The sequence below is a fragment of the Pipistrellus hanaki genome, assembly GCF_964339955.1.
Source record: "Pipistrellus hanaki genome assembly, chromosome: 2".
NCBI classification, from domain to species: Eukaryota; Metazoa; Chordata; class Mammalia; order Chiroptera; family Vespertilionidae; genus Pipistrellus; species Pipistrellus hanaki.
Genome location: NC_140504.1, coordinates 155580025 through 155593814, shown reverse-complemented (window position 1 = coordinate 155593814; position 13790 = coordinate 155580025). Strand labels below are relative to the sequence as shown.

The following is a 13790-nucleotide window of genomic DNA, read 5'->3' as shown; positions in this document are numbered from 1 at the left end:
TAGAATCTATGCTAGTGGTTTCCTCTTAGCATCAGCCATAGATCCCCTTTGAATATGCATTCCTTCCAGGTGTGAAACCAGAAATTCTTTCTAGGACACAAATCATTTCTTTTGGAGGTCATCCAGTGTTCTTTCTCAAAGGTATTGTTTTAAAGAAACCTAACCTCTCATTTTTCAATGCTGTGCCAACGAGTTTCATGTAGAGTTGAGAGCTGTGTGTGGAGAGGAAGGGCCATCTTGAAGGAACGCGTGGAGATGTACTGAACTGAAATTCTTTCTGACGTAGGACATGACCAGTTAGGTGACATTTTTTAAGTGCAAATGCAGTTTTGCCCCTCGACCTGACTGCAGGAGCATAGCAGTGGTCTTGAGTAAAACCACTGGAGAAGCAGGTGAGATGAGCTCATAGTGAGATCACCTAAGACCCCGCTGCCTCGTTCACCTCTGTGTTCCAGCAGCGCTGTTCCCTTCGCTTCTTACGCAGGCTCTTCCCTCCTGGGATGTTGAGTTCTCTTGCTGGTTTCATGGCCACAAGGAGAATGGAAATAGTACGAGCGCCCAACTTTTAAAAGAAGGGATCAAAGGCAATAGGTTCTGATGGTATGCTGGCTTCTGGCATAGTTATGGTATATGCTTTCAAGATATTTTTATGAGAAAAAAAATATCCAGAACAAGAATAAAAGTGAAAAAGGAAGAGATTAGGTAGAGTTTACCTCTAGAGCGCCATGACATGAAGTAGAGAGAAGAACTAGTACTGTATCCACGAACTTCAAAAACCTGGGGGTGCGGATGGACTGTCTCTTTAGAAGTTTATAAAAAGAAGCTAGATAGAGTGTTTTAACATAATACTGGTGTTACATACTTGGAGATCAAAGGGGGTGGTTTTGAAACTATCATTTCATCATTCCTGTGGACCAGTGAGACAGACTCCTTTGCTCACATTTCTGTTAGCCAATTGACAATTGACGGAGGGGCACCCTGACTTTGAGTCAGTTTGAACATTTAAACTGTGTTTTCTTCCTTTTGTGATAAACACTGACAAACATTAGGAGAAATGTGATATTTATTATCCTATAAAGTAGCTCATTAACCAGAGATGCTGTTGGAAAGATCATTTTGTGATTACTGGCACCGTAACTGCAGTTTGGCCACTAGAGTCTTTAGCTGGGTTCTCCTAAAACAATGGAGCAAAGAAATGACAATACCACTTAGGCAATTTGTTTTTGTCTGTCTTTGTGGCAAACTTCAAAAATCCTGGCTTTTCATTGGGAAGAGACTATAGCGATACCCAATTATGACATGATTATAGGTTTCAAAATCTTAACGCTTACATGCGGTCAGAAAAGGAAAGAGGACCCACACATCCTGTGTTTTGTTCTTATTATCAGCTTAAATGAGTCAGGCAGATTTTTCCTGTTATTTTAATATTTATCAGCATATGACAAAGAGGTGTGTTTAAATAGAAACTTTGAAGGGGAATGAAAAATAAGTGGCTTGGAGCAAACAGCCCTGAAATATCGAGTGCTGCTTTAAAAGGTGATTTTTCATGATAGTCAGATCAGGTGTTGATTTATCAGCACTGAATTCTCATGTATTTGAATTGAGATCCAAGATAAAAGATACAAGAAACACACAATAATTTACACAGTTTAAACAATAATCCACTTAGTTAGGAAAGCCCGAGGTAACTGTATTCTTGTATAAAGGGACAGAGACAGAGAGGGAGAAAAAGAGAAAAGGCAATTCTCTTTAAAAGGTATTTTTAAATACATCTAAATGAAGGCAGTACAATTCATTTTAAAAACTAATTGTCAGAAACCATGGTTAAATTGGTACATTTGCTCTTACGAATTGATCATTTACTAGGATAATTCTTGGGGGAAATTAAAGCAAATTTCTCAGTGTGCAGTACTTTTCTTTTTAACTGTTTAACCAAAATTATTCTTTTTAGTTCTCGTGGTCCAATACAAATGTCCCTCCTTTGCTAAGACATCCTATTTTTTTTTTTTTTTTTTTTTTTTTTTTTAGAAAATCGTTGTACTCTCTCCCTTTGTGTGCTTTGGCAACAATTCCATTCTAAGATATTCTTTAGTTCATGGCTTATATGTCTCAGCCATTGGAGCTTTTGGAAGGCAGTGGCTATCCCTTATTCATTTCTGTATCATTCAATATGCTTTACCATTTTCACATATACAAGTCAACAAGTATATGTTGACTTGACCAGGATAACTAAATAATGATTGGGTACTTTGTCTTATGAAAAATGCTGTAAGTTAAAACAATATGAGTCAATATCTTTATATGAAAAACATTCAATTGTGCGTGTTTACTATTTAAGGTCATTTAAATTAAAAGAGATTTAAACACACTTTGTAACTGTTAAATACATTAGTTTGGTCATACAGGTTTTAAGGAAAAATAGTTAAGTCTAAAAAATTGGCATTTTGCACTTTGAATAGGGAAGCCAGAGGAAAGTTAGAAAGAATTTAAAACCCAGAGAGTAGAGCAAAGTGTGAATCCTACATGCTCACGTTAAGGAGAAAGGTGCAGAAGCTGCTGGCTGTGAAGTTTTAATGAGCATCTCAATTTTTATCATATTTTGCCTTTTCACAAGTATGAATTCCAGGTTTTCTCTACATGATGTTTAGAGGGGAAAGGGGGAAAAATAGAACAGAAGAAAGAACATTCCAAAACAAGGCACAAGAACTGGGTTCTGTCATCTATTCACACTGAGTGGATAATTGAATTGATTCTCAATACTTCAGGCTCCCAAACTACTTTCAACAGAAAAAAAAAAAAAAAAAAAAATTGAAGAAATCAGTGTGAGTGTGTGTGTGAGTGTGTGAGTGTGTGTGAGTGTGTATGTGTGTGTGTGAGTGTGTGTTTGTGTGTGTGTGAGTGTGTGTGATTGTATGTGTGTGTGATTGTATGTATGTGATTGTATGTGTGTGTGAGTGTGTGTGAGTGTGTGTGTGTGAGTGTGAGTGTGTGTGTGAGTGTGTGAGTGTGTGAGTGTGTGTGTGTGTGTGTGTGTGTGTGATAGTTGCTCCACTTCGTGCAGCCATCCTGTCTTGCCCTTGCTTTCGCATTTCAGTCGTGATTATAGGTATGTCATGAAAGTGAGAATTTACCAAAATGGTAAATTATAAAGTGTTCATTCATTGCCTCAACAGAATGATTTTTTTTTTTTTACATGACATAGGATTAGAGAAGCATTCTTTTTAATGGGCAACTCTTCTGATTCACATAAATGTGACTTGATTTGCAATATGTGTCATATATTCAACCTCACGGCAGCCAAATTGATGTGTAAAGAGGGATGTTCTATTCTCATTTTCTTATTTCAAAATTTACCAATGAATATATGGAGCAAGAGCACTACCCATGTAACAGATCAGCTGCTACGAAGAACAGTAAGTCCATGGTCACTGCAAACCATGTCACAAAGATGACTAGAAAATTTCCCTGAAAACTTCAGATCAAACTACTGTAAACCCAAAGTCTCTACCAGCCTGTGCAGCCTAAGCTGTGGTTGATGGTGGTTTTCAACTCCAGTCAATTAAATGTCTTTCAGGAAAAGCCTGTGTATGGACAAATAGGATAAGATAGGTTGGTTTACGTGAAAAACAGACCTAGTAATTTTTTTTTTTTTTTTAGTGCTCATGGGGATCCATTTCTTCTATCAAGTGTCCAGGCCATTCTGGGGAGGAAAGGACTCTTTACTGGTTGAGAAAACAGAAGAGGCTTTCTCCTAGGAAGCCCAATTCTCAGTACGAGTTCTTTCCATTCTTCACTTTGCTTGTGAATATTCCTCCCGAGTTCATAGGAGAGTGCCAGATGCAGGATCTGTTAGAGGAGTGGACAAGGGGGCTCAGTGAGTGATCTGGGATTCTGAGAAAGTCAGAAAGCTGTGACATCGATTCAGTTCTCAGAGCTGCCGGGGCCGAGGATGAGAGATGAGCTGTGTGTGCACAAGGGAAGGGCCCTCTGAGGACCGCGGCCCTGGCCTGAGAGCTGAGCTGTGTCAGATGCCTGGAAATGAATCCGGCACGAGCAAGACATTTGCCTCGTTGGTGCATTAAGCAAGAACTGTCAGGCGGGATTGCAAAATTTATGGACAAATACAAATAAAATCAATCCTGTTACCAAAGGCTGTGGCCACTCATGATAAGGAGAAGAGAAGGGATTGGAGGGGATTGCAAAAAGGAATGAAAGAGAGAGAAAAAAATCTAGAAATATTAGCTTATTTTTTCTTCCATGTTCTGAATGTCCTGTGGCCTGAACTATTTGCATAATTGCTTTAATTACCCACCTTGAGTGTTTAGGCAGCTTGTGTGCATAATAAACAATAAGGCATATGCATAAGAAGAGCCCCAGTCATTCTGAGAATAATTCCCAAATGGTTGTTTTGTAAGAATTGCTTTTGTCTAAAATAACCTTCTTGTGAATGTTTACCCTAAAGCATCAACAAGTGAGCTATTTATATTGATTTGCAATTATTGCGTATATGTCTAAAATTAAGCATATGGGTAGTTGCAAAAACATTGACAAATCAACTAAAATACAAAATAGTTAAAATGTTACCCTCGAACAAACAACATTGCCAAAAATAAAGCCCTGCTCATTAATGGCTATTTCGCCAGTTCAAAAATTAACTTCTAAATTTAGTATGAATGTTTCTTCATATTAAACAAAACCACTGAGACCCGCAGCAGCTAATCTCTCCCTTGCTACCTAACGAGTGGAGTTCATTCCATGTGGACTCCACTTCAGGTTTTGTGTACTGCTGAGAAACCCGTCCACCCCTCCTTCCCCTGAAAGTTGGAATCATGCATGTTAGTAAGTATTTCAGTTATGCTATTGACGTCAATGGAGTCATTAAATAGATTGCTGGCTCTCCCAGAGGCAAATCACTGCCAGGGACCTAGATACAGACACGGGTTTTTTTTGTGTGTTTTTTTTTCCTGTTTTTTTTTTTTTTTTTTTCTTTTTCTTACAAAGACAACCATCAGGTTTTGCTAAAGCAGTAAGCCAGAGAAAGGGGAAAGTTTATACTGTAGCTGACCTATCTCCAAACAGTTTCTTTCTTTCTTTTGCATTTTAGTTCCGGCCTTTCTTTCTCTTTGGCTACAGTAGGCTCGGGTAGATGCCCAGATATATAGTTTCCTCAATGTTTTATGTCCAGAAGGGTGACACCCCAACTTTTAAAAATGCTCCTTAACCTTTAGCTCTACACAACCCATCTCAGTGTTTACTTGGTGGCATAAATTGTCTAGGCAAATCACTATTGTCTGCCAGGAAGGCGTGTCTGATATATAGTTCCTTGAATAAACAGTTTCTTCCAAACACACACACGCACGCACACACATACCCCACAAACACGCAGTTTTGTCCGTTCTGTCGCCTCTGTGTGGCTTATAGCTACAGCCCCTCATCTATGAATCAACCTTTATGCGAGCCTGCACTGTGCTGCGGCACCGGGGCTCTGAAGCAAAGGGTGGAGGAGGAGGCTGGGAAGAAAGATCCACTTCTCTCGGCTGCCTCATCTGCAGAGCTCAGGCAGGAGGCTGCCCACGTGCCTGTGTCCTCCCACAAACCCGCGCTGTGTCAGCCTCAAGCCTGGTCATGCAGCTCCCAGGCATGTCAGGGGGAGCCTTGGGGAAGCAGCTGCCTCTTTCTGGATGTTCCTGACAGCTCCATTTACCTGGGCAGCCCCAGGAGTTGGAGCCGGAAATCCGTGGCACACCTGGACTCCTCTGCCTCCCAGGCTCAGAGCTAGGAAGCCACCTTGAATAGACAGCTTTCTCCAAATCTGGATGCCAGAATCCGCCACACGGGCTTTAGCAGGCACCTCCATTTCCAACCCCTGTTTCTTTACTCCCTGCACTTCTGCACTTCCTTATCAGTCAGTAGATATAAACAGTCCAGGTACCTGGCCCCTTTGAGAACCCCTTTTGGTTCATCTGGAGGCCACATCCAGCCCCTCTTCACCACTGCTCCTTATCCCATATTCCTGGCTTTGGCTAATGGCTTCATCACCACCACCACCCCCTTGTTTTCTTGGTTTTTTATCTCTCTCTTTACTTCCCACAGCCAGTTCTTGTAGTGATGATTTATTTCGTGTCTTAGTTGGCTATCCTTTGCCTTCAGGATAAAATCCTTTCTTCCTATCAGATATGCACAGTCCTCCAGAATCTTGCTCCTAATTCCTTCTTTGTCCTCATCTCACATTTGATCCCTGTCCCCACGCACAGCTGATGGCTGAGGTGCCCTGAACATCCTGTCCCTCCGACAGGCCAGGCTCGTCTTGCTGTCCTGCCGTTGTGCATGCTGTTCCTTCTGCCTCAGCTGCTCTTTCCCCAAAATGCCGTTCAGATAGTCAGCTCAGGGTTTTTTGGTTTTTTTTTTTTTTTTACACTGTCACTGTGAACAAGTTCTTTATATTCACTGATTCTTGGATTCTGGAGTCAGGATTTAACTAAATATATAATGTCAATCTAAGGCCTGACATATAGTATCTGCTTAGAAAATACTAGTTCCTTTAACAATTTTCATCTGGAAAGTAATATATATATGTCCAGAAGGGTGACACCCCAACTTAAGATATATATATCTTAAGACTCAGCGTTTTTGTCATCTTCAGGGTGTGTTCCCTGCAATGCATCCAAAATTATTCTAGATTATTATCTTAATTCTTATCTTAATTATTGCACTTGTCACATTAGGCCGTATTTAGTTGTTTAATTTTATTTCTTTCTACAGTAAGAGTAACCCTCTTTTTAAAGTTCTAGATTAACCCTATTTTTAAAGTTTGTTTCCAACTTATACATATGACGTGGAACACAGTCAATACCCAATAAGTGTTTATTAAATGAACGAATAAAAATGAACACATGCCTATGTCTGAAACATAAATGATTGGAAAGGAATGGAGGCTTATGTTAGACTCTTTTTAAGGCTTGTCTAAATAAGTTCTAGTGCTTTGGCACATGCACGATACTGACATCCCTGGCTAATCTTGACTATATATGACTTTCCTTCACTTGAAATGAAATCTTTATTATCTACTAGAGATCCGGTACATAAAATTCATGCAAGGGTAGGGTTCCTAGGCCTGGCGGCCATCAGGGCTGATCAGGTTCCCCACCTCCTCCTTCCTTCACCACCCATGCACTACCACCAAGTGGTTCCCCCTCCCACCCAGGCCTCCTCCTTCCCTCACTCCCTCAGCCCCCACCCCACCCACCCCCACCACTGCTGCTGGTCGCCCGCCATGTTCCACACTTACACTGGTGGCCAGCACACATCAAATCGAGTAGTCAAACTCCCAAAGGGATACTTTGCATATTAGCCTTTTATTTATATACTAGAAGCCCACTGCATAAAGATTTATGCAAGAGTAGGCCTTCCTTCCCCTGGCTTTGCTCCCTGCCTCCCAGGAACCTGCAAATCTTCGCTCCCTGCCAGAGCACCACCGCTCCTGTAGTTCCCTCTGCCCCCCACCTTTCCCCTCATAGCAGGCATCCTGCCTGGCCACTCTTGTGCCTGTGTATGCAAATTAACCCAGAATCTTTGTTGGGTTAATTTGCATACTCACTCCTGATTGGCTGTGGGCATAGTAGAGGTACGGTCAATTTACATGTTTGTCCATTATTAAGTAAGATTACCTTTAGGAAGAAGTGGCAGTGTTAAAAGAAATGAGGATGGGGGGACAATAAGGGAGTAAATCTGACTAGCTTATCACACTATCTGATGCTGTTAGTGTCTATCACTGTGCCTGGCACTAAGTAGGTACTCAATTAGCATTGAGTTGAATTTGATTGGGCTCGGAATCCTGAGTCAATCCTTAGATAAGTTACTTCTCTGAGACTCATTTTTCTTATCTGAAAAGTGGGCATTTTAGTATTCTATCTCCTAAGACTGCTGTGAGGAACTAAATGAGAAAAGCTATGTTTACAATGTTTAAAAGTGAAGACCCTGGAGCCAGATTCCCTCTTTCAAATACCAGCTCTACCACTATGTGACTTTAGGACAAATTTCTTAACCTCTCCATGTCCCAGCTACATCATCTCAAAAACTGAGATGGAAACTGTACATAGCTCCTGTGTTGATTGTAAGGATTAACTATATGACCATATAGTAAAGCACCTAGAATAGCTCCTGGCACTTAGAAAAAGTAAATGTTAGTATTGGTATTAATTGTGTTATACAACATGCATCCCATACCACCCAACACATAGCAGGTAGTCAATGTGTGATATCTTAGAGCCCAGGCCTACTAGTAGTGTCAGGGAAGTGAAACAAAGCCCAGAGAGATCTGTCTAAAAGGTTCTGATCTATTTACCTTCCATAGTTATACAAACTAGAAGGCAATCTTTTTTTCACGAAAAAATTCTTTTTTCGTGAAACCATAAGAATCTGCTTATACAGAAATAGACTTGGAGCTGAAGGCAGCATTCTCCAGGACATACAGGGAAATCTAAGGGAGCTGGAAGGAGGATGGAGCTGATACCAAGGGTAAGAGTGCAAATAAGAATGCCCCATTTGGATTCTGACAAACTAGATCTTGCTTAACTGAGAATTTTCTTTTGCAAAAGCCTGAGAGGACTTCACTTTATAAGATATAATAATTACAGCTTTGCCATTCATTGCAGTTGTACTTCAATACAATATACGGGGCTTGGCACACCCCTGCACAGCCATAGGTTTTTCAGCCCAGGGAGCTCAGCGGAAAAGAACAGCAGGAGCTGGCACAGAGCTTCTCTTTAGAGAGAAGGAAGAATCTATTATCTGCAGGCTCGGCCTGGGGGAGGTCTCTGACTCTTTGGGGAAATACTCTGATGCCTATTTCTTCTCTCAATTACTTCTGGGAAGAGAAGCCACGCTCACCCCCACCTATCTACTTATGTCCTCTTTATTGTCAGGGAAAGAGATGGGAAGATGAGGGTTGACCTAGAGAAGAATGGATATGGACGTTGGGAGATGAAAGAGGAAGGAAGAGGACCATCTAAGTTCCCTTTTCTGCCTCTGCGTCCCCATGACCGCATGATCCTGGGGGGCAGGGTGAATACTGCTCACTTGCTTCTGGTCAACCCTGGCCAGGATTTTATGGAGTTGCCTCCAGCGCTGTTCTCGGAAGCCAGGGGCATTTCAGGGAACAGCCTTCCACCGTAGAGAAGAGAAACAATGCAGGGACTGTCCCTTGGACTAGAGAACAGGCAACAGAACTCACCAGATCTTTTTCTTAGTATATTGTCTTGACTTACTCCCAGTTTGTTGACAATGACCAAAAAAAGTAACCCCTCTGAGTTTTGTGTACTTTTCCAGCTCCCTCTTTGGCTGCATGCATGGATTGAGCTGGGGCCTCGATGATTCTCCGAACTGTGGAGCTTGTCAGATCATGCAGTCTTTGCCCCTGACCCCTCAGTTATACTTTGGGCTTCACATTTCCAGGGTCTAGTCTGGCTAGCACTGCTGGTCTAGTAAACTGGTGCTTTCCAGAGCCCTACATGCCTGCCCCTGATTGCAGGAGGGGAAAGGAGACAGCAGTTCAACTCCTAGCACTCTGCTAGGCCTTCTGGATACATTCTCTCACTTCATTCTCTCAACTACTCTGTTTTGCAGCTATTATCGTCCCTGTTTTGCAGAGTTAGAAAAGGACGCTCAGGGAATGTATGGGGCTTACTTAAGACCGCACAGTTAGTAAGTGATAACGTCAGAGCTGAAACCTAGATCTGTATTTCTTGAAAACTCATGTTCTTTCCTCTAGTCTAGACCACACTGTCCCAGCCTCCACTCTCTTACAAACCTCAGCTGTTATAACTGACGGAAAAGGAGGTGGTGAGCATTTCACAACATGAGCACAAACAAGGGCACTGAGTATTCTAAAGCCTAAATAATTACTAGATAATAGAGAATTTCCTTCCATTCCTCTCTCAGCTATCCATTTCATTGTAATTAGTAAGAAAATGTACAAGTTTTGAGAAAAATGTCTCATCCATGTCCATTAAAGACTGATTCATTTATTCAATAAACACTTATTAAGTGCCAATTATGTATGAGCCACTCTGTTAGACACTAGGGACACAATGATGAAGAGAATGAGTTCAGACCTTGGCCTTGAGGAGCTTACAACTCAGGAAATATTAAATGAATACATACATGACTTCACCTTTGATCATGGTAATGAAGAAAAATACAATATTGCCTCACCTTTTCACTTGTAAAAAATGGGACTAATATTGATATTTACCATTAGGATTGTTGTAATTTTTAAAATTAGAGGTACACAAATTTTATGGGTGGGGTCCACGGGAGGTTGGACTGCACTGACCATTAGGGGGTAGCTCCTGCATTGAGCATCTGCCCCCTTGTGGTCAGTGCACATCATAGTGGTAGGTTGTTTGGTCGACCAGTTGTAACAGTCGCCTGGGCTTTTGTTCTGTATATATATAGAGAGAGAATCTTGCCTACCATCTAGTATTATTTAATGTTTATTCCAATTATTCTTATAATTAATCATTATTGAGATTAATGTAGCTTAGGGGTCAAGGAAGATTTTGGTAAATGACCTTGAACTTGAGACCTAAACACTGAGTAGGGGTTGGGTAGGTAGAGACAGTGACAGACTCTCACCTATAATGTATTGCAACCAGAGACCTGCATTGGTAAGAGTGATGGTGAGAGGCAAGGCCATAGGAGTTGAGAAGCCAGATTGAGCAGAGCATTTTTAGGCCATAGTAGAACACATAGCTTTTAGCCTAAATTTGGGGGGAGGAGAGGCATTAAAAGACTTTGAGGAGATTGATATGATCTGATTTTAATTTTAAATACAGCACTACTCCAGGAGCCACAAATCTGGGTTACTGGCACCTCCCTGTGCTCCCCAGTGCTTGTGCTTTTTCCATCATGACCCTCAGCATCCACCCCTTCCATCTGTCCACCTTCATGGTGAAGGAGTCAAGCTCTGGAGCCAGACTGTCTGAGTGTAGTGCTGGCTCTATTCCTCTCTCTGGATTGTACACAAGTAATTCAACATCTCTGGGCCTTGATTTCCTCATATGGACAATGGGGTAATAATAGAACCTTTGGCATAGAATTGTATGAAAGCTAAATTAGTTAATGTATGTAACATGTTTAGAACAATGGCCAACACACATAAACCGCTAAATAAACCTGAATCGTTTGTTTTTTATGTATTGCAACTGCCTGTTTCCACCATTAGATTGTATGCTCGGTGCCTGGCATACAAACTATATTTTGAAGAAAAATGAATAGCAAAAGAGAGGTAGTGGTAGAGCAACGAATTGCACACAAAAAGGAGAGAAATATTACTGTCCTATTTGTGGGAAAACGGACTTCCGTGTGTCAGGGGTGGATTCTGATAAGGAGGACTTTGCTTCTGGGGACAGAAATGGAATTACTTCGCAGCTGCCCTGCTGCTCAGCTTTGGGGAACTTGAAACAACAATTTGTTTCAAAATCTGTAATGCCAATCTGGATCACCATCTGCACAGAAAGAAAATTGGGCTTATAAAATAGCTGTTTCACTCTCTCAAGCTAAATGACTATCTCTCTAGGAGGCAAAGGCTACATCTCTGGAGTCCTCCATGCCCTGGCTTTGGAAGGACAGTCCCACCAAAAGAACCAGCTGTGACTTCCTTTCCATCCCTGCATTGCCGGTAGAGGCTCATGCTAAGAGAGGATCAGGTCTGTGAAGTAAACACTCACCTGAAGTGAGGTACTGGGAGAAGCTTTCCATGTCTTTGTACATCTGGGAAGACAGGCAGTCAGAGGCAACAGCTCTTTCATATCTCCATGCAGAGTGCCCGCTCTGACAGTGAGCCTTTCAGCTCTCTCAGCATGCCAGTTCTAGGCCATGTGTGTGCACACATGTGCATGCTGGCTTGTTAAGTTTTTATCCCAGGGGGAAATAGGGTTCTTCCACGCTTTTTTGTTAACACAATAGAGCTCTGTTTTCACTGACCTTATTTTTTACTGTTTCTTCATCTCCAGTTTAACCAGTTCATCTCTCTTCATCCACCTCTGATGGGCCTCTCTCTCCATGCCCCTCAAACTTCCAAACCACCTTACTTACAGTCCTTTTCACATTACTCAAAAACTTACCTATGAAGAGCCTCCTACAATTAGTCCTAACTGTTGTAATAATTTCCCACTCAATTTACATTACTGGACTGTTCATGAGACAGCATCATGTTCTTTATGCCATGAGTATTAGTTCTTCCTACCTTATTTATTCATTTGTTCAGGGGTGGGTTGTTTTTTTTTGTGTGTGTGTGTGTATTCCTTAAGCTACAATTTTTATTATAGCCTGTCCCTGAGCCAATGGGAAAAGGAAGTACTAATGTGAATAAAATACAAGGTCTGGTCTTGAGATTACATCATCTGGAAATAAGATTCTAGAGCAAAAGCTACTTGAAGATAAGGACCATAGCAGTCAGGATCCTCTAGAGTCACAGAACCAGTGGGTGACTATACATATATATGTATATATGATTTACTTGAAGGATTTAGCTCACATGGTTGTGAGGGCCAGCAAGTTTGAAGCCTATAGAGCGGACTGGGAGACTAGAGTCATGAAGCAGAATCTGTTTTGTTGTTTTTTTTCTGAGAAAACTCATGTTTTTGCTCTTAAGACCTTCAACTGATTGGAGGATGCCCACCAACACTAAAGGTAATCTCTGTTACCTAAAGTACACTGATGGTAAACATTAACCACATCTATCACAGCAGCACATAAAACTAATCAACACATAAAACCAATCTACAAACAAAAAAACCTGTCTTGGAAATCAGACCACAATTAATGCTCAGTTCTAATACAAATAAAATATAGAAGATTTAGGAAAATAAAAATCTCTATATTCCTTCTTAGTAAGTGAGACTTTACTTCAAAACATGCTAAAATAATCATTCCTTCTGGCTCACAAAATTATTTTGAAAACCACATAGTATTTTTGAAAGACCAGAAGGACACCAAGTTGGCATTGTGAGCAACCTAACAGTACCCAGGAATCGGCAGCATGTCTGCTAGACAACTTGGTGACATCACAAATGCATCACCATTCTTGTTTTGTTTTTAATATATTTTTTATTGACTCCAGAGAGGAAGGGAGAGGGAGAGAGAGAAAGAAACATCAAAGATGAGAATCATTGATCTGCTACCTCCTGCATGCCCCCAGCTGGGCTGCATCACCATTCTTCTCACCATTGTCTCTACAGAGTAGCCATGAGAGGCAAGTGCTTCAGCTTTACAAGAAGGCTGGTCAATTGGTGCCCCATGTTGGAAACCATAATTGGTTATTTTAAACTCAATTGAGAGAAATATCTCAAAAATAGATTAACTTTTGGCCAGAAATACCTTGCAGAGAGGGGTAAGAGTGAAGTGGGAATCCTCTTTATGTACAGTGTATGTTGCTTATTTCCATCAAATGGGAATTTGAATGTCTACCCAGATTCACTGGGTCATCCTTGAGAGTCCTTCTTTCTCAAGCTTAAAATTTTAAACCTCATCTCCACTCCCCACCTCCCACCCCCTGAGTCCTTTGTTTCGTTCACTGAGAAAACATTTATTCAGAGATGAGGCCTTCAGCCCCTTTGGAGGGCACATTTACACCAGGCAACTCTCCACATCCTGCTCATAGCCTTGTATTTCCCACAGTTCTAAGCTTCTGCTGTCCCCTCTATTCCTGCATCTCAGAAAAATCCCTGGGCAATCTAACCCCAAGGCACCTGGCTCCTCTAACCGCCTCCAGCCTGGAATATCTTAGA

At 41.4% G+C, this 13790-nt stretch overlaps 1 protein-coding gene across 3 annotated transcripts in view; it reads left to right on the top strand.

Annotated features, from left to right (window-relative positions):
- The window catches only part of PDE4B (phosphodiesterase 4B), a 423560-nt gene that overhangs the window by 316183 nt on the left and 93587 nt on the right, over positions 1-13790 (top strand). The window lies entirely within an intron of this gene.